The 25,825-nt window shown below is 35.9% G+C and overlaps 1 long non-coding RNA gene across 1 annotated transcript in view; it reads right to left on the bottom strand.

Annotated features, from left to right (window-relative positions):
- Positions 1 to 21,582, bottom strand: part of LOC141728936 (uncharacterized) — an 87,578-nt gene extending 65,996 nt beyond the window's left edge. Inside the window, exon 1 of the long non-coding RNA XR_012580191.1 lies at positions 21,364 to 21,582. This is a non-coding gene — a long non-coding RNA (uncharacterized LOC141728936). The remainder of the gene's footprint in view (positions 1 to 21,363) is intronic.
- Positions 21,583 to 25,825: the final 4,243 nt, after the last annotated feature.

Below are 25,825 nucleotides of genomic sequence, written 5' to 3'. Positions count from 1 at the left end.
TAGGTAGTTTCAGGAAATAGTTTGTCAGTTTACAGCTAATTAATGAAAGAAAAAGAGGCTGTATGATTCCAAGACAGGGCAATGACACTAAAACCCTCATTCTGTATTATCTTCATAGAACAGCTGCATTGTCACACAACAGCATCTTAGTCAATAATTTATCTAGGCCATCTGATGAAACCCAGGGTGTGAAGAGCAAAATGGTGAATGAAAGTATCATGGCAAGATATGCAGGTCTTACAGCACAAGCTTCTGTAACAGAGAAAGCCATTCAGACCCCTTTATACCAGCTGAAACATGATCTAACTAGTTATTGAGACCAAGACATGGCTTATAGCAGCTCTTTCTTTTCTTTCTATCAAATTAGCTATTTATAGATTCCTACCCTGGCAGACGGGCTTATATTACAAGGAATTGTAAAATCAGCAACAATGATGCAATCCATCAAAACCAATCCAAACCAAATGAAAAAAGAAAACCACAAAGAAATTTATTAGTCATCATTATACTACATGATTTAAAAATCTGTAACTTTTCACTTCTAGTTTTTGGAAGGAACAGCTTTTGAAGCTTCACTGAGTTATTTTAAGACCTTGTGTCCTAGTTGCATTTCTTCTAATATGGTGCGAAATTTGCACCATATCACAAGAAGTCAAAAAAGGTAACGGCATACAGCTGCTATTATGTGCAATAATTATTACCATTCCTGTACTTTCTCAATCAGGCAAGGAATATTGGGATTAACTTTACAGGTTGTTAACATTCAATTAGAGAAAGTACGATTCTGGCTTTGAATTAGCCAGTATGTGTTTTATATTTCTTCACTATGTAAAATTTGTTGGTTTATAAAAACTGACTTTAATAATTTGCTGCCATATTTTCAAAGCTAAATAAGTTCTTATCTTAATGTGGAACATTGCAAAGAAATAATGTACAACGCAGAAACAGGATATATATCTGCATATATATTTTTATTGTATTCTAGGATAATATATACATCATCTTAACATGTCTCTTGAACAAACACAAATCAAAGTCTACAACCTCCACAATTTTTTTCATGGTTAGCAAAATGAATCTTCACATAGAATATGCAGATTTTTTCTTGTAGACCTGCACATAAATTAGTTCAATTTCTATTGAAGTATTCCTTCATCAATCAGCAACACCCCAGGGGCCAGTTATTACTGTTGCAGAAATTCATCTTTAAAGCAGAGTAATGTTTCATCATTATATTTGTGTCATGATTACTCTGACAGGTTAATTTCAAAGATAAGTTATTGAGCATTCAGGAGTATTTGTCAAACAGACAAATGAAAACATTGTGTATATTCATTTTCTGGAACAAGAAGGCAGAACTCTTGAAGAGTTGACAAGGACTGAAGTTGAAAATATTTGCTACGTTCTGTGTCAGGAACTTCTTAACAATGGAAAGAAATAAAAAGAAGTCTTCCAAAATTCTGTGGGATTCTCGTGGCCCAGATAATACTTGTGTTGTTCTGGCTCCCTGAGTTATAGAAGTATTGCCAAAACCAGAACAGAGCTACTTTTTGCTTTTGAAGCATTCAGAAATACATTTTTTTTTCCACACTTGTCACATAAGTAGAATGGTCTTTAAACACTTTACCTAGAGGATTTCTACATAAAATCTTATGAATATAACATCCAACATGTCATAGTACTGTACTGTCAGCAGGCTCAGTTAAATGCAGTGATTCTGTGAAGTAGGCATCAGGATAGGAGGAAATAAATACTCAGGGCCATTGTTGAGTCACCAGCCCCAGAGGTATTTAGAAGACACGTAGATGTGGTCCTTGGGTACATGATTTAGTGGTGGACTTGGCAGTGCTGGGTTAACATCACAGAGTCAATGAGGTTAAAGGTCTCTTCTAGCCTATATGATTCCATGGTTCTATTCTATGATTATTCAGTTTTTAAGAATTCAGAAAATACCCTCTGAATATGTCAGCTCACAACTACTTATAAGAGCAAAGTTTCTATGAAGTGCCAAAAAGTTATGCCATAAAAATAGGGTCTTGTCCCAGGCATGTCTCAATGGAAGTGTCTAAACTCTTGAATTGGAGTTGAAAAAATCTGGTCAATATTTATAACTGCTTATGAATGATTGCATGGGAAAAATGCAATCATTCTACAATTGCTAAAAATAATCTTCCCCATAAATTTGAGGGTACGTATTTATGTCTTTAACACTACTATCTAGCTTGTAATTCATCAAACTTGGGATTCTGTACGATTTAGCACTGAATTAATTTTTCCGTGATGGTGTGTAACAGATCTGTTAAACTTCCATTTAAGCTAGTTACCCACTACAAATGAAAGACAAAAAAACACCCCAGGAAGGATGTTATTGGGAACTGTTCTTAGCATAGTGTTGCAAGTTTTCTTGTAATTGAGCAGCTTTCAAAATGAACAGGTCTGTAAATCTTAAAGAATGTGTTTGTGATCTCTAGGTACTGTAAGTACCTAAAACAGAACTGCTACATGCACTCCCAAATAAATCATTACGTCTTTTGAATCAACTTGCTTGCCTTTGTGGTTTAGAATATATCCATATATCTTGAGATCTAAATTAAAATGAGTCTGTCTAGAAGCTTGAGTTTGCACAATAAAGACATGACTGACAAAAGTTCTGTATAGAAATTAAAAATAGATTTTTAAATGCAGGCTACATCTATCCCCCAGCAGTTACATCTTTAGCTTTTATTCCCTCCTCCTGAAATCCTGGTTGCACTGACTGTAGTGAAGCCTATTTCTCCCAGCTGGTATCTCTGAAGCAGTTACAGACTTAAAATATACAAACGCACATTCACTAAACACACCTGGAAACTTTTTTTTTTCCCCTAAGTCTGTGTCAGTAAATATATCTTTTGACAGGATTTTGGAAAGTGTTTGTGCATGATTGCATGCTTCAAATTCAGGATTGTTTCTTGGTTGGATAGTCAGGGCAATTTTGTGAAAGAAAACAGAGGAAGGCTTAGCAGAGCTGGATAAGCTCCAGCAAATGCATTTGATGTGTACAACTTTTTTCCTTTATTCTTTTCAAAACTTTTAGCTTCTGTTAATCTTTGTATTACTGCATTTTCAATTGCCCTTCCCACAGACAATATGAAATATAAGGATTCTGACATTTTGATCTGATGTTTGATCCATGTTACCTGTTTTAGACTAGATCAAGCAGCACTGTCTATCCAGGTGCCAGGACAGCAAGATCTGTTGGTTTCTACACCTACACAGGTTGTCCTTTCAGTCATCCATGACTCATACAAAGTGAGGAGTGGAGGCTTCTGCTGGGAACCACAAATGAATTTGCAAAAATTCATTTTTTTAACCAAGAATTTTGACATGTGATGAAATGACCACAAGCCCTTTAAAATGTCCAAATTAATCAAGAATGATATAACACTCTTGTATTCTGCTCCACCAATGCTGTGATGAAGACAGGAAAACATTTATCAGTGTCATATCTTTCTTCACAAAAAAAAGCCATAAGAAAAAAAATGCCCCATTTGTGAAACAAGGCCTTAAGCAGCATGGTATATTGATATAGGAGGTATTTTCTGCTCTGTGACCACCACTTACCTTCTCTATGTGCTGTAATCAGCAAAAGGTGTAACAAAACATTCTGTTCCTGCTTGGAAGAGCAGAAAAGTGGCCCACATGGCACATTACTGCAACAGTCTGACTTGACGAAGCAGTTACTTTTATTGTGAAAGTGGTGTGTCCATTCCTTAATTCTTTATTATTAGTTGTGTCCATACAGGAGACCTAATAAGGAGCAGGGTCCTCTTATCCCTAGCATTATACCTATAATGACAAAATAGTCCTACTCTGTAACAGAAAGGTCAGGATTTAACAATATAGCCGTTGCAATAATTTTGCCCTAATTCCATGGTAACAAGATAGTCAACTGCTTTTTGTGTTTGCTGCACCATCACAGAAAGCAAGATGATTGACTTTAGCAAAGAATAATTGGAAGATGAGTGCTTCTTTTTTCATGTAATGTGGTACAGTCCTTTCTTATTTGGATCAACATCCAATTTAAAATAGATTTTTCTGTAGCATTTGCAGGTCAGTGAGCAAAAGCTTTTCTCCTTGAAATACAGGAGCAACTTCTCAATTTCCTGTGATGTATATAGATTTACATGGCAAAACAACTACTTCGGCTGCACAGAAAAATTGCATTTGAGGCAATTTTTGGCAGAGTAAGAAAGGAAAAGTGAAGAGGTCTAAATTAATGAAAAATGATGGAAAAGTTTGGAAGGCTATAAATGTGAGTTGGTATTGTACGGTGATTGTCTAAATGTAATATTGCTATATAAAATTGTTTAAATATTGTAAAGGCTTTTGACCTGTATAGGGCACTGTTGAATGATATCTTGTACAGAATTAATTCAGTGGAAGTCTGCACACATGCAGGAGGGTAAGTAGCCAGTAGACTACTACATTCTCTTTGCAAGAAGAACCACTGACTTCAATGCCATGGGTTCTCCCTAGTTATTTGTAAAGGTCTAATCAGGTTCATAAAACATGAGGCTTTAGGTCAACAACAGCATATTCTCTGAGAGAGGGGAATAAAGGTGATGTCATTTGTTAGGCATTGGGGGAACTGCAGAAAATCAGACACACTTTTGTTAGCTCATGAGTATTATAAATACTGCAAAGGATCAATCTGAGATGCTGCACAGCAGAAGCAAAAAAATGGGAGACTACTGGGTAAGACATAGCAGGAGGTAGGATTTCTTTACTCTTTCTCTCTGTGCCTCCAAACACATATATTTAAATTTAAAAAAAAAAACAGGCTCTGGTAATAAGTCTTAGCTGCATCCTCCATATGGTATTGGCTCAGGATCTGACAGCGCACTATATCCACAAATACAGAGGATGAACTGTACCAAGATGTGTTTCTTTGCCAACATTTCTTCCACCTTTCATCTCATACATGTCATATGTCTCATTTCACCTCTCGTCTCATGCACTTACTCCTTCAGCAATACACAGTGCTCTGACTATGCTAAAGACTTCCTGCCAACCTGCTTCCTTTTGTTCTCTTCATAGTGGAAGAGGAAGCTTTCATTCAGTTTTGTAGAGGACAAAAAATACATTCAGCCAGTATCTGGTTCACAAATAACCTCATTTCCTCTTGTTCATGAAATTGAGTGTCACCTTAAAAGTCAAACATGACCCAGCAATGTGTACTCACAGCCCAGAAAGCCAACTGTACCCTCTGTGCATCAAAAGAACTGTGACAGGAAAGTAACAAGAGCTGATTCTCACCTCGGCCCATCTCTCATGAGACCCCACCTGGTGTCCCATGCCCAGCGCTGGTTGGCCCCAACATAAGAAGCATCTGGGTCTGCTGAAGTGCAGAGGAGGAACATGAACATGATCAGAGGGCTGGGGTGCCTCTCCTGTGGAGACAGGCTGAGGGAGCCAGAGCTGTTCAGCTTGGAGAAGTCTCTGGGTGGATTTTACAGCACCTTCCAGTACCTGAAGTGGCTGTTCAGGAAAGCCAGTGAGGGACGGGTTCAAGATAAGGGACTGTCTCAGTACAAGGACTTGTAGTGATAGGAGAAGAGGAAATGGCTTCAATCAGAGAGAGGGGAAATTTAGATGAGATATAAGGAAGACATTCTTTACTGTGAGGGCAATGCAACACTGGAACAGGTTACCCAGAGAAGAAGTGTGCAAGGCCAGGTTGGATGGGGCTCTGAACAAAGTGTGGAAGGTGTTGCTAACAGTGGTGCCTTGAAACCAGATGATTTTTAAAGTCCCTTCCAACTCAAACTTCATAATTTTTACTTGTTCTTTTAAGAATGAGTTTTAAGGGCTATTGTAGTCATACAGTCATTAAATGGTTACAGTTACATAGTTGAATTTGTCCCACTCACTGAGGAAAATGTATTTATGCTGGCTTCTGAATGAGAACAGAAAACTCACAGGAAAATTCTGGGAAAGACAAAAGCTTACCAAACATGTATAGTTATTTACAGGAGTAAGGAGAAGGTGAACTCACTGAAATAGAGAAGGGAAGCCTCAGAGGAACAATGTCCTTATGCCAAGGTCAATTCTCAGAGTATTCAATGTTTTGATTCAAAAAATCATTTTAATTAGGACACCTGATCCCTCCTCATTTTTTCCAAATGGTTGTGAGCTCACTTTTTATGCAATATAATGTTTAATATTAATCTTAATTTATTATGTGTAAAGTAGTCAATAATGCATATCATATAGATGTCTTCTTTGTGCTCCATTTAAGGCACTGCAGTGTGTGGAATAGATCATTACTTGAGGTAAACAGCAAGTCACTTTGATTTACACTAGCTGAAGGTGTGGCTTGGTAACTGTAAATCAGAGACTTATATAATCAGGTCAAATAAAATCAGAAGTGAATTTAGGGTAATTAAAAACTTTCTATCTTCAATTTCAGCCAAACAGAACCTCCAGTATTTTCATTACTATAAAACTAAACACAGGGAAAGATGTAGGATGATTATTAATCAATAAGAACACTTTGTCTTGGAAACTAGTGACTCATAGAAGGATTTAGGGGTCATTGTGGCTAATCAGCATGAGATTTTAGCACAGTACTGCAGTGAAAGGGCCTAAGGAAATCTTTGTACAGACATATATATGGTGGATAATACAAAAAGAAAAAAAAAAAAAGAAATTTGGCCTCTTTACATTCCAGAGGAAAAATTCCTACTGGAATGCTGTCTCCCATTTCAGTGTCCTTGCAGCAAGCAAGATATGGTAAAATTGGACACAGTTTAAACAAGAGGTACGTGGAGGTCAAACACTGGACATAAACCCTCTGATGTAAAACTGAGATTACTGATATCCAAGAGGTCCCATCATTACTCCATGTGTACCACTGGGTGCTACTGTTCAAGGAAAAATGTGTTGGGGTCTGACAGAGCGGCAGTCCTGGCAGCAGTGGCCACAAAACACTGGAAATCAAGATCTTGAGGGATGGAAGAAAGAGTAGTAGAGCACAGATTCTGGACTTCAAAAAAAATTATGGTTGTGCCAGGATCTCAAACAGAGGAGAAAGTTACAATGGCCCAATGAGCATGATTTGTTTTCAAACATGAGATGAGCCATCTAACCACATAGTGGAACTAAATGCTTTAACATGTGATGTTATCAGTTCAGGTGCATCCCAGGGGGGAAAAAAAAAACAAACCAAAATGAAAAACTATTTTTTCTTGTGCAACTTGTTGCCTGATTTTGAAATCTAGAGAGCCTGTAGAAAACAGTCTTTTAATTATGTCTCTAAGTTCATAGTTATACCAAGCTTCTAAAAAAAAACAAACACAAAAAAAAAGAAAAAAAAAAACGAAATAAAATACCCCTTCCTACAAAATAGTGTCAAACTTAAAGTGAAACTAATGTTTTCATAATCTATTTTCATAACAGTCAGAAAGCATTTCAAAATAAAATATATACATAAAGAAATTTTTAACATTTTCAAGGCATATAAAATTATCGTGATATACAGTTATGAAGGAAATTATGCAAGATTTTAATAGTATTTATTTCCTGAATTATTAGAAACTTTTTTATTTTAAGTTAAGAGTGAAGGCTCTAAGTCTTTGGCACAACTGGAAACATTCCTTCTTCCAATCTTGATAAAAAGTTTTTAAAAACATGTACACTTTAAAGATTTTAATGTCTTCCTGTATCTCAGTTCCTAGGTTTCTAGGTTGTGTGTTAAAACAATTCCAACAGAATGGATGATAATTTCTTCTTTCTGGCCAAGGAGGTTTTATCAGTTTTGGAAAACATATTATAGGGGCAATTAGATTGCAATGATTGTAGAAGACAAGCACAGAACTTTCATATTCAGAGCAGCAATGCTGAAAAACAACACCAGCAAAGAAAAAAAATAGTAATATACCCCACAGTATTTGTGGAAAAATTTCCACATAGTTTTTGTGGAAAAAATCAGTTACAATTTAAATATTTTTCCAATAGATAAACATCTAATCACAAAGAGGCTTTCAAATATTTTCTCGAAGTTACTTGGGCTTCTTTCAGAACAGAGAGTTAGAGTCTGTGATCATCCCTCACTTAGGGAATTATGATATTATTTTCTTAGTGTTATCATTCAGATAGGTTACCAAAGACAACAGCCTGTCTGGACAGCTGGAATGTCAGTGAATGGACCATGCTCAGTAAGGATGAATGCAGTCTTTTATCTACAGGAAGATGTCCCTGCCCATGGCAGGGGATTGGAACTAGATGATCTTTAAGGTCCCTTCCAACCCACATTTTTCTATGATTGTATGATCTTGGACTTCTCTGCCAACAGTTGTGAACTTTTAAAATATATTAGGAATTGCTTGTTCTTAAAAAATTTATTCTTGTGATGACAAGCTATTACTGTGAAACATTCAAAGTGAGTTTTAACTGACAGGAGCAAAACTTAAAACAAATTCATCTTTCTGTTTGACCTCAACATAATGCTTAAACAATGAGAGATGACAGAGCGTGAGTAATGAAGCTGTAATTCACACCTTGTGCATGAGCAGGTACAACAGTGGAGCCTGAGTGTTGTTAAATTCACAAAGTGTAAAATATTATGCCATAACTCAACAACAAGTCAACTCTTAATTTAAACAAATAAATAGAATTGGAACAAGGTAAAAAAAAAATCAAGCTGCAAAACTGATAATACAGCTTGGTAATTATGTGTAATATTACATCAAAAAAGAAGCGTTTCTAGGTATTCTTTACTCATATGAAAAAGATAAACAACATTTTCCTGTAGGTTTTCAGAGGATTCAGAAGTGCTTATCTACAAGCTGCCAGACCAGGTGAGCTCTGAGTGACATGTGCTGTGCTGGTGCTCAGCTGCTGTGAGGTGCATGGATAAGCGTTCAGCAGCAGCTGGGGCAGAGCTACCCCAGCCAGGAGAGCTAAAACATTTGTGCAGAGATAGGAAAACAACAAGGGGCAGATTTTAAAATTCTCGATTCTGAAAATGTAAGTGATATGTGATGTGGGTAACACAGGGATGTACTAACAATGACCTTCTTCAGTTTTTATATACAGCATCCAAGTTACTGACTGCTGCTTGAAACTCAGGAGTCAGTGTCCATGGATCTTTTCAAGAACTATTTATGAATTTGGCCTTCAGCACAACGGGAGGACAAAAAGCTGTAGGAATTCCATTTACAACTGGGGTTTTTAACATACCTTAACAGTTTGTTAAACAACTGCTTTTTCATTAGTCCAGTTCAGAATAATAATTTCACTGAAAGTTTTGTGTAAGAATCATTGTTTTCTGGTAATGTGTGTTTATTATTACTTAGGAGATACATTCATTTTTTTATCAAACTTTATAAAATAATCATTAATGTATATTTGTTTAAAATGTGACTAATACAATTTTTATACTCACAATATAAAATAGGTAATACACTCAACAGTTCAAAGAAAACACAAATTGCAGGTTTCATTATAATCTGTGGGCAGTTGGTTTGGCAAAAATGGCCTAGAGATAATTATCTAACCTCCCTCCTCTTTTGTAAAGTATTTTTAGAAAAAAATACCTCAACATAAAAAGGCAACCAGTGGTTCTAACACTTCACACTGCTAAAACAATTTTATGCAATATTATCAGTTAAAATCTGTATAATTGAACACTTAGAACAAGTGTTACAAGACAAGAGCTGGAAACTTCACTCCTTTCTTCAGAAGAACATGACAAATGAATAGTCATGGAAATTAAGTACTTTCCATTGCACCAAGAACACAATATAATGGAAGACAAATCAGATAAGAAGCAAAATACTTAGTCATCAGTCCAATAGTAAGTAACTCAGCCTCTGATCTAAAACAGGAGCTTGAATAAGAAAACTTGAAAAAAAGGAGCAAGTGTGCTCTGTTCTTAAACAGCAGGACAACACTAGGAAAAAACTCTTTGGATTGACAGAATTACCATAGTGTTTCTTGTCATTTACATTAAGAAGAACTACAGGATCTTTGGGTACGAAGAATGGAATGCAACATTGGAAAGTACATGACATATCACTCATTTTATTTTTTAATATTTAATATATATTTTAGTACCATTGAATCATTTAGGTTGGAAAAGACTGGTGAGTTAAACCATTAACCCAGCACTGTCTAGTCAGCACTAAACCATGTCCAGTACCACATCTACGTATATTTTAAATATCTCCATGGATGGTGAATCAATCACTTACTTGGGCAGCCTGTTTCAGTGTTTGACGACCCTTATAATGAAGAAATTCTTTCCTAATATCCCATTTAAATCTCTCTTGGTTCAACTTAAGGCCATCTCTTCTTGTTCTGTCACTTACTTGGGTGAATTAACCAATCCACACCTCACAACAACCTCCTTTTAGGCAGTTGTAGCAAACAATAAGGCCACCCTTGAGCCTCCTTTTCTCCAGGCTAAACAGCCACAGCTCTCTCAGCAGCTCCTCATAAGTCTTGTTATCCAGATCCTTCACCAGCTTTTTTGCCCTCCTCTGGCTGCACTTGCCCTTCTTTGGACATTAAATTTGGATTTTAAACCTAAATATTTAAATAATGTATTCGCTTCCTCTTTAATTTTGTTTCTTCCCAGTCTCTAGCCTTTTCAAGTAAATTTCCTAAATTGTATGTTTTGTCTTTCCCAAAATATCAGCATAGGGATAGTAAATGTAATTTTCCTGATTTATTAGAGATGCTCAAAAGTTATGAAATGCATATGTATGCATTTTTGCATCCCTTTTGGTTTATAGAATTAAGGACAAATTCAATGGCTATCATAAGTGTCTACTTTATATCTTATTGTTTCACACACAAAAGACGCCCCGAGAAACATTAATAGGGGGCTGGTTTGTAGTGCAATACATGAATGTGTAGAACCCACCTATTACTAATTAGCAATTTCCAGTATTTTAAGACCTTACATCATCTCACATGAACAAAAGAGCAGCTTTCCAGCAAGGACAATGGGATTGGTATATGAAAATGACACAGAAGAGTGCACAGAATTACAAAAGTTGCTGTGGGAGTTAGGAGACTTTCCCTAGACATTAGGAACCATTTTTAACTGGTGATAATTCTAGAGAAAAGGTGAGAAGACCATGAATACAACAGATTAGATGAATAATTGACAACAATTAGAATGTCACAGTGGTAACAAATTTTAGAAAATATTAATTTAGCAGGATTTAAAGATGAAGATTAGGTTATCTGTTAGATACTTATAGTCCTTTTATTCTTGAAGTATTATTGGTTTTGCATATATTGGGTTTTAAGAAAAGATACTGTGCTCTGACTTTTTTAAATTTAAAAGCATCAAATTAATTTGATGCTTTTAAATGGCTCCATGAAATGGATATGCCTTAGTGATCATTATGAAATTATTCTGTTTAATAGTTTTAACATAGATCTTTAATAGCTAGTTAGAAGTGTTAGATACATTCACTGTTTGTACCTAACATTGTTAATTGTTTTCACTCCAATGAGTGATTTCTGATTGCTTTCTTTGCCACAAGGGTGCACTGCTGGCTTGTGGCCATTTCATTGTCCTCCTGGGCTCTCTCCTCAGAGCTGCTTTGCAGCCTCTAGAAATCCAGATGAGAATCGGTGCATGGAGTTATTCCTTTCAAATTCAGGAGACCCATGCATCTTGTCCACATAAGAAAAAACATATTTCCACAGCTTTTAAATGTGCAACCTATAGGCTGTTCATTCAAGTACATTTTTGAGATTTAAGAAAAGCAGTGTAATTTCTACAGAGAGAAAAGGAAGCTATCTTTAAGAACTTGAAATTCCACTTTTCTTGAGCTTTGTGAGGTTCCTGTTTTTCCATTTCTCCAACCTCTTGAGATTCCTCTGGATGGCACATCCATCTAGTCTATCTGCCCCTCCTTCCAGTTTTGTTTGCAAAGGTCCTGAGTGTAAAGTGTCCTTTATCCTGATTATTGATGAAGACATAGAACACTACTTGCCCCTAGGGTACACCAATGGTGACTGCTTTCCAGGCGAAATTCGTGCTGCTAACTACAACTGTTTAAGCCCAACAGTGCATCCAGTTTTCATTTTGCCTCACTGTCCACTTGTCTAGCCTGTATTTTATCAGTTTGTCAATGGGGATATTAAAGTAGGCAGTGATGAAAGCCTTGCTAAAGTCAAGATAAATATCTCCTTATCCACTGACTCAGTCATTTCATTATAGAAGGCAATCAGCTTGGTAAGGCAGTATTTTGTTTTTAGAAAGTCTAAGCTGTTCAACTTCCAGATACGTTCTTGTCCTTCTCTAACAAAACTTGAGTTTTATCAGGACATCCTTGTTCATCTGCAGGCTTCCTGCCTCCTTGGCTTTATTTTCTCCTCATAGGGATGGGCCATTCTTGAGCTAGAACAATGTGATACTGGAAAGGATGAGCTGATCCCTCCTGTCTCCAAGATGATCTCCCATAGATTCCTGCAAGAAGAACCTTGACCAGGTCAAACTCTGCTGTCCTGCTGTCCAGAACTGTGATTCTACTCTTTGTCTTGTTCCTTTCTCTCAGGATTCTGGATTCCACCATCTTATGATCACAGCAGCCAAAGCTACCTTCAAACCTCTACATTCCTCAAAAGATCATTTTTGTATGTAAATATAATATCCAACAGAGCACCCACTCCATATCCAAATCCTTGCCTGTAACACTTCACTGCAGGTGTGTGAGCTATCCCAACACATCTCTGTGATCCTAACTATATTGGCCCTGAACCTTTATGTGGACCTCTAGTTCCTCCCTGTGTATCCCATTCTCTGTGCATTAGTGTACTGGCACGTCAGAGAAGCACTGAGTGACGCCGATTTTTTCAGTAAAATACTAAGAGCTTCCCCTTATGATGTTCTCTTAGCACTTCTTAATTTGTGTGCATAGGCTTGGAGTGGGGCTTCTTCCCTCTTTTGTGGTCTAGAAGGCATTTCACGCCCACATCACCTTTCTTCCCTTGCCTGAAACATGGTGCACTATTTCTTCACTTGTTTGTGAGTTGTCAGCTCCCTCATCCCATCACCCTTGTGTGAAAGGTCTCTTAACCAGATTGTCCAGTCTCTTAGCATTGCTTTTCTTAAACACATGGTATATGCAAACTCAAAAAGAGTGGCCATAAATGACATAATTATTGTTTCCTGGAAAACATTCTTTTTTTTTTTGTCTTGCAATATTAACTACCATTTTCTCTCCTCAAAATGATGGCAAGTATTAGCCAGTCTGGTTTCAGGTATTATTGCTAATGTCTAAATGTTGTTATTTTTTTCCTCCTGGCCGGGCAGTGCTCTTAAAACAACTATGGGTTAAACTTCCCCATGTAGAAACATCACAATACAAAAATCCCCATATTTAAATCAAGACAAATTCTACCTTTCTTCAAATTAGGAGAGGCTGCATAGTTTATATTTTTGACCATTCAGAGAAGAATACAAGTTGTAATGCAGGTCTCAAGTCACACCTCCAGTCCAAAGCAGGGCCAGACATAGTTTCTCAGATTTCTATACACTCAATTCTTGACATTGAGATTACAGTCTTCCTGAAACCCAGTTTCCAATGATTTTCCCTTTGCTTGAGCTTTGTGAGGTTCCTCTTTTTCTATTCCTCCAACCTCTTGAGAATCTTCTGGATGGCATATCCAACTAGTTTATCTACCCCTCATTCCAGGTTTACAAAGCTCCTGAGTAAAATATATGCCTTATCTGGATCATTAAGAAAGACATTGGATAGTATTTACTCCTAGGGTAATTTCATCTCCTTTTCAGAAGGAAAAGGAAAATTTCTGGACAGAGACATGATATGGATAATGAAAAAATATAAAGAAAACCTTTGCAAAACATCTTACTTTCAGGAAGGGAGAGGAAATTTTACTATTTCAATGGGGATCAATTTTGGCAAGATTTGGTCCATAATCCTGCACTTCACTGAATCCCATGCCTTTTGATGGCTGTCACAATCTTTTTTTTCAGTATCCCTGCTGTGTCTCTCATATTGTCCCCACAAAGTTGTGCTCCTTGCCTTCTTCCCGAGCTTTTGCAGCATCTGTGCAGTTAGTTTTGGCTGGTTTGATCCTTTCTGCACTGCACCTCATTCCACCTAGACCATTTTCTTGTAGTCACTAAATTTCCATATTTTCTTATTTTTTTCTTCGACTGCAGATCCTTGCATGATATCTCTGTTCCAGAGTGTTTGTAAGTCTTTCTTTTCTGCTTCCAGTATTTTACTGGGGATCAGTTTTGGCAAGATTTGGTGCATGTCCCAGCACTTGATGGCAGACAGGTCTTTTCATGGCTTTTGACTTTAGCAAAGATTTTTCTTTTTTTTTTTTTTAAGTATCCATGCCATGTCCCTCATATCTTCCCCTCCAAGTTGTGTCTTCCTCCTTGACTTTTTCCCCTGCTTTTTCAACCTCTGTGAGCTTAGTTTTGGCCTGTTTTGGTCCTTTGAACTGCACCTGATATAATCCTGGTCCATTTTCTTGTAGTTACTAGGTTTCCCAAATTTGCTTTTTTTTCTCCTCCAATTGCATTTTCTTTGATCTTATCTCTATTCCAGAGTGTTTGTAAGTCCTCCTTATCTGTTTCCAGGATTTCAATGGGGATCAATTTTGGCAAGCTTCGGTCCACGTCTCTGCACTTCATGGCATCTCATGGTTTTTGATGACTGTGACTTCGGTGAAGAATTTTTTTTTTTCCAGTATCCATGCCATGTCTCTGATATCTTCCCCTCAAACTTGTGTCTTCCTCATTGCTTTTTTCCCCTGCATTTTTACAGTACCTGTGTGGCTACTTTTGGCATGTTTTGGTCCTTTGCACTGCACCTCATTTCCTCCCAGGCCATTTGTTATCTTTTAAATGTTGCACTGATTTTAGTAATAATTATATATTATTTTTAAGTCATGATAATTAGTGTTTGGAAGGGTGTAAGATATTGAAGTTTGTTTAATTAGCAAATAAAAAAATACATCTGAAATACTGAAATACATCTGAAGGATAGCTCATGAAATCTAAGTTCTTTTTTATTTTTACCATTAGATTGCTACTACTTTTTATGCTTCATAACATGAAAGAGACTGTGATGGTTTGGTTTTTGAAATTATAGTTCAATAAATTGAGCTCTCACTAAAAGATTTTAATATTTAAACTTTGTTGAGACATGCAAGTAATTGCTAAATTTTAGTGTGTATTACAGGATATGTAGATTACTGGACTGAGAAAGGTTACGCTATATTTCAAACAATCATTTTGCCTATATTTATTTAAGAATTGATTTCTGATATTAATCTTGTCATTTACTTTAGATAGGGAAGACTGAGCTGGGTTCTTTCTTTTTTCCTCCCAGAGTTTGTCCTTAGGAGTCACTTCATCAGAGTAGAGTATAATGATGAAAAAGTCTCTTGTACACAGCTCTTTTATCTGTGGGTAAGACTTATCCATCATTAAGCTCTGCAGCTGCTTTCTCCTCCTGTTTCTTCTCCAGAAGAACATGCAGACATAGGAGTTGGAAACTCAGAGAGAGAGGTCAGTGAGAAGGACTCAGTCTTCCCTTTGAAAAATTAAGATTTTTTTCTGACTGTGAGCACTGCAAGCGGGGTCCATGCTTTTGTAATCTGAGAAACATCTACAGTGTACATTACATGGACTACACTTGCAGCCTGTCTGGAAAGTAAACTTGGGCCAAAATGTAGGCACTCAGTCACTACAGAAGAGCTTCGGAGATCAACCGGTGACAATGTGACTGGAGAGAAGAGTCAGGTCCCCAGACAAAAAGGAAGCTAAATACAAGAAATACCTATTTTAAAGCTCTAGCAATTAAAAGGAGAAACAGTCAATATGGAGAAAATAACAGACTGTGTATAAAAAGCAAATCAGAAATTCCTTTAAATATTTTACTATAAAATGATATGTCAACTTATATATCAAGGAATAAATGCACCATCAACTGGGAAAATAAACTGGGAAATGCACCATGAACTGGGAAAAGAAACTATTATGATCAGGCTGGTTTTAATCTCTTCTTGTGCCTGAACCTTTATCATCTACTGCTAGCCATTGGATCAGTGGCAGGAGAGTGAGCTAAGATAATTGCTCTTGTCTATGATAGTTCTAGACCTGACACTGGTGAGGAGAAGTTACGTACATGCCTCTAAGCCTGCTTGTTTTGCTTTGCTCTAAAACTTTGCTTTAGGGCTCTAAAATTAAATGGGAAGAGATTTATTAGATTTATCTTTAAGCCATATTTTTGCGGTTTTTTCAGACTACTCAATAACTTTTTACTCAATTCCAGGATACATGCTTGTCCTTTTGAGCTGTGTCCATGTCTGTGAGAGAGAAAAGCTTAAAAAAATTGAGTTCTTGAAGGCATGTGTCATGAAATACAAAAAAGTATTGCTTTAAGATTGATTATTTCTTCTTATTTTCCAAGCAGAAGTAAATCACGAATCTGTTCTACATATGAAAGGCATAGTATGAAATTTAGTTGAAAGTTTTAAGCTGTATGGAATTCTTTTAAACTTTTTGAGATGTGCATATATTAAAAAAAAAAAAAAAAACAGAGAAATCAAATCAACAATTATTTAGAGTATTGTTGCTTAGTGCCCTGGCAATGCTGTTTATTTTTTGGAAGTATACGCATTACCTTCTGTCAGATAATACTTTAAAAATAAGAAGAAAGGACTTTTTACCACTAAAAGAGCCCTGAATTGCACTTGACAAATAGTCTGCACTCAAATATTCTTTATAGGAGATAATTGGAAGAAGTCATTTTAAGTCCCACTAGCTGTATCAAACTGAGGGCTACTTACAGAAATATCCTTTCCCTGTAGCTGCAGCAATGAACAGGAGTATATACGTGACAGCTGGAGCTAAGATGAAGTGTGCTTCTACTCCAACCATAACACAAGTGGGAATAGTAGGTACAAGCTCTGTACTATATGCCAAAAGTGCAGTAACTTGAAGAGCTAAGCTGAACACTGATAAAACATATACTCAGTATAAAAATAAGATGCAAAGCATGCAGTAGGAGGCTTACTATGGCAAAAATAATAGTAGAAAGAAGAAAGCGTGTTCTTCTGTTTCTTATCTAATGATTTCAGTTTATAGTAAAGAAGGTAATTGAGCACACCCTATTGACATTCAGATTTTAAACTTTAGGAGCTTTAACTTAGACATGTAACTTATGGATAAATTTTAGGATGCAACTGAAAATATAGTCTTTAATTCCCTGAATAACCAGAAGAGACAGATGCCTTTGAAGACCTTTATAGAGACAGTCTTTCTGCCTAAGTGTTCAGTCATACACAAGCACAACCTTTTTTCAATGGATTTTCAAAGGCATCCTCCTCTCTCCAGTTATTATTGACACTTTATTCGAGTGCATTGATTTTCTCCACTATCATCTGCATTTTAGGCATAAGAGTATTGAGAGAGCCATGCAGGTTAGTCAAGAAAACTCACCATGCATTGTTAGTGGAAGTGGAGCAAATACATTGGTGCAGAGGCATACAGTTTGTAACTATCTCAGGAATTAACAAAATTATATGCTTATCAACAAAATGGAATTATTAGCTTCAAAAATGTTGGACCTAAATATGTCAGACTCAGCTGAAACATGACCATAAACTTGTTCAGTGTTTTTTTGGGATGCTCCAAATACATAAATGACTATTTTTATTATATTCCTAGGTACTAGCCAGAGAGGTAGTAATTTTTATCTCATAGCTTAAGAGCTGCAAGGAAAGAAATTACAAAAGGACAAATCCAATTAATTAATTCTCTAGAACAGCATAAGAAGAAGGCATTACTGCATACAAAAGTATAAGGCTCAGGGTTGCGGACATTTTCTGAGATGGTATATTGGACTCCTCTCCTTAGATTGGATGTGCAAATAAGACTTTTCTGATAATTTTTTTAGTTGATTTAAAACATATGACAAAGATTAAATTTTACTCTTCTCAGGAAACATACAGATGTAGAATCACACTGACCTAATGACATCCCTAACCTGGATATTTTCTAGTGTTCCTATTATGTGAGAAAGAGATTCGCCAGGAGAGTTTATGTTACTGAGACAGGATGCCTTCTCACTCAAAGATCTTTTAGTGAGATAGAAGTTTTTGAACAGAAATTAGAAGTGAGTGAACATTAATTATTTTCAGAATAGAAATTAATAAGGAGGGTAATGAACTGTACAGGCTGAAGTGAATTTTTGAGCATAGATACAATCTTCTCTGTGAATAAATGCTGGGCTTAGCTTCAAGTTGCATCAGATCAACACAATTTACAAACACTACATTCATTACTAAACTTCCATGAAGTTGTGCAGCCTGGAGAAAGAAAACATAGGAGAAAAACTGATTTATAGAAATACATAGCTTATGTAGTTTTTCCACCCTGCAAAAAAATGTTTCAGGAGGGTTAATTCTTCAACTTTACTTTTTGCGTGAAACATTTTCTGAATTTTGTCTACGTGGTATTTAATACAACTCTTAAGCAAGCACCTGGTTGGCAATTATTTCTTCATTCTGAAAGAGTTGCCTTTGGATTTAAAGATATTTAAATTGTTAATTGCTAGGATCACTTTCATTATACCTTCCATCTCAATGGCAAAACAGATAGTATAAATATTTTAGAAATGGACTTTATAATAAATCAAAGGTAGCTATTAAGGAACAGTTGTTTAAATCCATAAAGATGCTTTCTCCAGCTGTGCCATCTCTTTCAAAGTTTGGAGAGGAATACTGTGTTTGGAAAATTAACATTGTTAGAAAGAGATCTGTCTGGCTTAGATGCCTGTCACCAAAATTTCAAGTGCTTAGGACTTGGTTAACAACCTAGGCTGTTAGACTGTTAATCTAACAACACGTTAAGTATTTCTCAAGGCACAAATTCCATATGCTTATGAGTACAGGAAACAAGGGGAAATATGTCCAAGGGGAAATGGAGGGAAAACTCCATTTTCTTGGGGTTCAGTCCGAATAGACTTTGAGAAGCATTTTTATGAAGGGAAATGCTGCTGTTTCAGGGATGTTGCCTGGCTTCTGTTCTCTAGGTACACAGTGGAGCCATCCAAGGGTAGTGTTGGCAGAAGGTCATGAGACATCTTCACTGAAAGCCACTTTGTAGCCCAAAATGAAAGAACCATATCGACAGCAGAGACATCTGTGGTGAGGACACCTAACTGAATATACCTCAGGATTTCATAGAAAATATATGCATTTCCTGTCAGAACAATATTAATAAAAATAAAAGTCTTTAGGCATACAGGGTACAAGTGAGCATCTTCCCAAACTTTCCCCTTCCTTGCCTGCTGACAGCCTTCAACACATCAGAAACTAGAATTTCTTTCTGGGATGTAAGACTATGTTCTGTAAGTCAAATATTCCTCTGTTGGCAGAGGAGATTGAAACCGCATTCACAAAGCAATTTATTTGCCTGAATGGCTACCCTTCTTAGTCTGTTTTTGCTGCGGGTGTGTTGGATGAACAAATCTTTCTCAGAAGAAAAAAAGATTCCAAAAGATCCCCAAGACATCAAATCCCAAGACATCAAATCCCAAAACCAAAACAACAATAAAAAACCCTAACCCACCTTTCCAACAACAAGATCACCACCACACAACCATGTGTGCCTCATTTAATATGTAGATTACATCTCAAAAAGCATGGTATTAGTGCATCATGTACTTCTTTTTTCCAGTACTGTTATGCCTTGAGGTAATACTACTAGCATATTGAGAAGTGGACTTATTGGGGGACTATTACAAGAAGTTTGAGTATTCTACTCCAAAAACTTCAGTTTTATTCCATTTTAGGAAATCCTTATGGTAACCTACCAGGAGACTTTCAAGGCCAGTTAAGAATGTTTAAGGCGTATCTGCTAAATTTTGTTTCTTTGCTTATAATTCCATACTTCAAATTTATGTTCTCAATTACCTAAATTTAGAAATAATGAGAATAAAACTGCAGTACATTATTTCTTCCCTGAAAGTTGTATTTCATATTAATATTTCATGCCAATTATTGCATGTAGGCCTACAATTCCCGCATGTATTGTTCCAAAATCATTTCCTAGAGCAGCTCTTCATTTCCACAGGTTTCATTTTTTCCCTCCCTCTTCTATATTCAGTTGGGGGAAAAAAGGTCGCAGTACTGGCTTACCTTTTTTTGGTTTAATCCTAATATTTGTCACACACAAACGGCTTTTTTCCAGTGTAATGCATTAGAGAAAAATGCCATCTGCATTGTGAAGTTTATCTAATCATGAAGACTAAATCTGTAGTGTACAAACTAACAAAGGCCCTTGTTGATTTTGCAAATATTTATTATGCTTTCTATATTAATAGACACTTCTGTCAGAGATTGAACACACTTTTGGATCATTTTTGTAAGCCCAGAATTAGATTTCAGTACTTTTACCTCATGGCATGGAAGACTCCAAGCAGGTTATCTTCTACCACACGAATTTTTCAGAATTATATTCACGTTTTAAAATCATATATTAGAGCAGTCTCCTCAGTCTCTCTGCTAACTTCTTTTCTATTATTGTCACTTTCACCTGAGGGTATCCTTTTATGGTGATCCCTCACAATATTGGTTACATATATAGAAACAAAGTATTTGGCAAGTATGCATTAGACTTTGAGACAACTTAATCATTGTGAATACTGATAGTAAATTTAGATTAGGATTTAGAGAGAGACTGTATAGTAGAGGTCCCCAGTAATTACAGAACGGCCTCTAGAATTTGTTTACAAGCATCAGTCTGAAACAATCTTTATCTGATGCCTGAAATGTGGATGCCAGTCTTTATCTGAAAGATTTCTAGATATGCTATTTCTTATCTCATACTAGACTATATCCTCAGGTGGAAGATAATGAGAAATGTGAGCCAGGGTTTACAATTAAATTTACTGAGCCCTCATAACTGAGTTCTTATAATAACAAAAAAAAAAGTAATAAATACTAGCAGCCAAAAAGAAAACAAAGATCTGAATCTGTGAGAGAAATTATGAGCACTCCTTGTATTCACCATCACTTCTATATTTGGAGTAGTGATCTTTAGAAATTTCTACTGCTCTGTGTATGGATTTAATTCTCATGTAAACCAGAACACCAGTGGGAAAATGCAATTGGAATGTTAGCTATGGTATGCAGGCAGAAATGGGAGACTGAAAGTGCTCCCTGATATTCTAGCATAAGTTCCCATTATTTCAGCTGAGACTTAATGTTTATTTCAGAAACCTAACAGCAATGCAAATAAGCAATTCTGAAGTAAAATCAAAATGTTCCAGAGAGCACAGCAATTCTAGGCGATCATCTAAAATACCCAATTACCTGAGTTAGTCAGATGATGCAATGTTTGCCTTCTTCTAAAACATATTGAAGTCCACATTCATACTGGATCATATCTGGATCAGATTCATACTGAGACAGGCTTGCAGAAGGCAAAGTGTTAGCATCAGTGCTACTTACTGATTTAACACTGTTGCAGAATCACATGAATATGAAACATCAAATCATGCATGCATTTTTGGCAGGGACCTTAAACATCTGTGAGATCCAGTAATATCTATCTATCTATCTATACATCCATCCATCTATCTATCATTTTTTTTTTCCTTTTGTAAAATTTCCTTTTATAGCAATTGGAAAAAGCTCAAAGGAAATGGGGAGTGATTCCAAATCATAGAAGTTTTCATTGGCTTAACATGTGCTTTCTTTCCCTTTATTTACCCTAAGAGAATAGAAGTCAAACCCAGCAAATTGAACTGCTCCATTAGAAGTGACTGATACTCCAGTCCTACAATTCAAGACCCAACAACCTGAAGAAATTGACTGAAAGGAAAATCATGGATCTCAACAAGAGGAATTACAAAGTCTTGCATCTCAAGAGTAGTAATCCCACTAACAAGTGCAGGCTGAAGAAGCCTGTCTGGGAAGTAGCTCTGCAGGAAAGGGCCAGGGATTTGGGTGGAAAACAAGTTGACCACAGTCAGCAACATGCCCCTGTGAAAAGATCAGCTGCTGCCTTTTAGGCCACAATAGGTTGCCAGCAGATTGAGGGAGATCATCCTTCCCCTCAGCTCAGTCCTGGTAAGAAATCTGGGGTGGCACATCCAGTTTGGGCTCTGAGTACAAGAAATACATGGATTGAAGGGAGTCCAGTGAAGGACTATGAAGGTCTCTTCATAGAACACTTCATATAGGGAGTGGCTGAGAGAGCTTAAGGAGATAAGGCTCTGGGACAATTTTATCCATGCACACAAAAGCTTGATGGGGGACTAAAAATTAAAGAGCCAGAGTTCTCTCAGTAGTGCTCAGTGAAAGAACAACAGGTATCAGACACAAATGAAATAAAATAAATCCACTTTTTAAGTATGAGTGTGATCAAACCCTGGAATAAGTTGCCCAAGGAAGTGGTGGAGTCTTTATTTTCAGAAATGTTCAAGACCAGATCACACAATACAGAGCAAGCTGCTCTAGCTAACCCTCTTTTGAGGAACGATATTAGAATACATCATCTCCAGAGGTCTTTCCCACCCTCAACTACCTTGTGATTCTTTGATTTTAAGGTTCTTAAGTCTGTTATTTCACTAAAGGTTTACGGAAGTTTTAATGCATTATTCACTCTTCCTGTACTTATTTTTCTGATAGTTTCTGTTCTGTGAATGTTTGTCTGAGTTTGCTGTCAGAACAGATGAATCTAAGTCTTAAAATGAGAATTGCAGTAGAAGTCTGTGAGTAGTAGTTATTGATGATGAGCTATTAATCTGCTTTTTAAATTTCTTAGTTCACTTCTTAAAAACATGTCTATGACAGCAATATATCGTTAAAAACAGAGGAAGTGAACACCACTGACATTAGTTTTCCAAAGTGAATGAATATTTATACACTTTTTTTACAAAATTCTCCACATTCTAGTCATGTCCAAATTTTGTACTATTTTCCTAAATGGAAGATCTTTCCTTTGTATGAAATCTTCTTCCGCCAATGGAAGAAAGAATGAGTCAATTAATTTTTTAGTACTTCATCACATTGTGGTATGTAGAAAGGAGTCTTAAGGAAAAAGAATGTACATATCTCTATGTGTACATTCAAATCAATAAAAGGAAAAAAACAGCAAAATAGATAATTCACCTTAAATATCTTGTATGTCTTTCAAGAGACACTGTGAGGAATATTTTCAAGATATACTGCCCCTTGTTAGGAAACATGAATGCTTCCAGGGAAGATATGGACTCTCCAGGAAGGAAATCAGAAATTATTGCCATTTGCTTTCCTCTTTTTTTTTTTTTTAAGTCTCTCCACAGGAACAGAGTAAAGAGAAATAAAATGTTATTTTGAATCCACTGAAGAGATTTTGCTGTATTTCCTCTTTTAACCTTCCTGATCTTCTGTACTATGATCTGTGTTGAAGCTGAGGAAAGAAACATTTCTTAAATTTGCTTTAATAACCACTATTTAAAGTGAGCTTCTCACAAATATTTTGCAAATACATATCTGTCATATTCAAATTTAAAGATAAAAGGTTATTGCATTAATCCGATCTAACACTTTCAGAAAAATAAATCCAGTGAACTCATTCAAGACATTACGCTGCATAACATCTGCATTAAATGCATGAATTAAATATGTGACACCAGTGGCATTATAAGATTAAGATGAATATGTAAGCAGAAGCAGCCATGGTTGTTTAAAGTTTTACACAGTCTAAATTGCAAGGTCATTTCCATAGTGATGAAATCAAAGTGAAAAAAAACCATGAACACTTCATTTTTTTTTTCAGTTTGTGTCTATATTTTATTAATATGCACTCAGATTTTTCTAATCTTTCCCTTGCTAAAACCAAGTCTCTGTATTTCTTTCCACAAAATGGAAAAGGACATGATACTTATCTAAAATGTCAAAGTGATTTATATAGTAAATTGTGAGTTGTACAATAAGTTTTGAAAGTTACAAGTGCCATTCCTAAACATGCAGGTTTGATATAATGCTTGTATTTCCTAAAAGAAAAGTGAATCACTTGAGAGAAATTATTTGCATATTGAAGAAATATTTGAAGAAACACTATCTGAAAAGCACAATATATTTTTAATATATTGGTAATCTTGAATCAGAGAGATTAATCCTACTTTATAGTGTATCTCCATGTTTACCTAGAATTAATTTATGGCTATGATCAAGAAAGTTTGAGCTCTATTTTCAAGGCAGACAGAGGGAAGTGAAGCTTTCCCATTACTCACCTAAAACTGTACAAGCATTCTGTGTATATGTGTATGTATGTATGTATATATATATATACACATATATAGCTAAACTGGAAACCAGAATTATACATATTTAACAGATGTCAAAATGGAGAAGTGAATTACTGTCACTTCTGGAGAAACTGAACTGTAAGTCTATGCTAAACCAGGATATTGGCCTCCAGGATGAATTCAAAGCCCCATTTCAAACATATCTCAGAAAAAAATTACAAATCTGATCTCTTTTATGACCAATTGTCTCACATATATTCTTATTTCAAGCTATCTGAAATTTCTTGTATTTGTTATATGAATAGATTAGGTAGTGAGATCATTGTTCGGTTTACTTTCCATCTAAACCAAAAAGACCTATACAAATTCAGTTCAAAATTCTCCATAAAACTGTATGAAGAATCATAGCTCAAGAATTTTGCTCTCCACCTACATAGAGAAATCTGCCTTTTTTAAATTAAATTTCAGAAGTTGTTCAAGGGTATAATCTTCAACTTATTAAATAAATTCTATTCTTTTTCTTATTAACAATAAATATTGGCTTGTAGGAAAATAGATTCCAATGGATGAAGAAGATTTATTTTTGCTATTTTAAAATTTTAACATGATGAAAGAAGAAATGAATAAAAATAACACTGGTACCTAGGTTATACATAAAGAAAAATGAGTCTGTTGATTATATATGTTAGAACAGAATATTTTCCTACTCATAAGACAGTACATTATTTAAATTAACATTACCCTATTTTAATATTCACCTTTTCTTGATGCACTTTTCAAAAAAAATTCACTTTTAATATTAAAGATTGTCTCCTGGGTAGTTTTAGATGTAATCTCTGAAATGCCCCTTCTCACCTTGTTCCAGTTTTACCTGACCTACAGGGTCTGCTGTCCAGCAGCAGATTTTTTTCCTGGGACGAGCTGATCTCCACGCTTCTTCTCGGGGTCCAAATTTACCATGTTATGCTCCAGGTTTTAGAATTATTTCCTCTGAACTACTTTTTAAAATAAATTGAATTTATGTGTATTAGTCTTAAGTTAAAACAATTTGGGAAGAGCATGTTCTTCCACATCTGAAATACAATTAAACATATACCTCCATAACCTGTTATTTGTTTTCATCAACTAAATTTTTCGAACTACCACCTAGAACTCAGTAGTATGATTGGACCTGATCTAGTGGAAAGTCAGTTGAAATGAGATGATCGTTATGGTCCCCTCCAAGTCAAACCCTCCAGTGATGCTATGATTTTCTTGCTTAATTCAATTTTTAAAAATTTCTTTTTTCAGGTAAATCCTTTACAAATTCTTCATACGGAGTTTGTAGAAGTATTTTTGAAGGAGCAAATAACTGAAACAACACTGCTTGCCTAACTTTAGCAGCTGTCATCTTGGGAGGGTTACCTCTACCCCCTCTCCCCCATTTTAATTAGTTTGCTTCTTTCTTGAGCTGTACTGACCTAGAAATCTGGGGCATTAACGGAAGAACATAGTGGGTAAAATACTCTTTAAATCTGTGCAGACAAGGATAAGTGTTG

This window comes from Zonotrichia albicollis, chromosome 4, assembly GCF_047830755.1.
Source record: "Zonotrichia albicollis isolate bZonAlb1 chromosome 4, bZonAlb1.hap1, whole genome shotgun sequence".
In the NCBI taxonomy this organism is placed as follows: domain Eukaryota; kingdom Metazoa; phylum Chordata; class Aves; order Passeriformes; family Passerellidae; genus Zonotrichia; species Zonotrichia albicollis.
The sequence above is the reverse complement of the archived record's forward strand: the minus strand, read 5'-3'. Positions and strand labels throughout refer to the sequence as shown.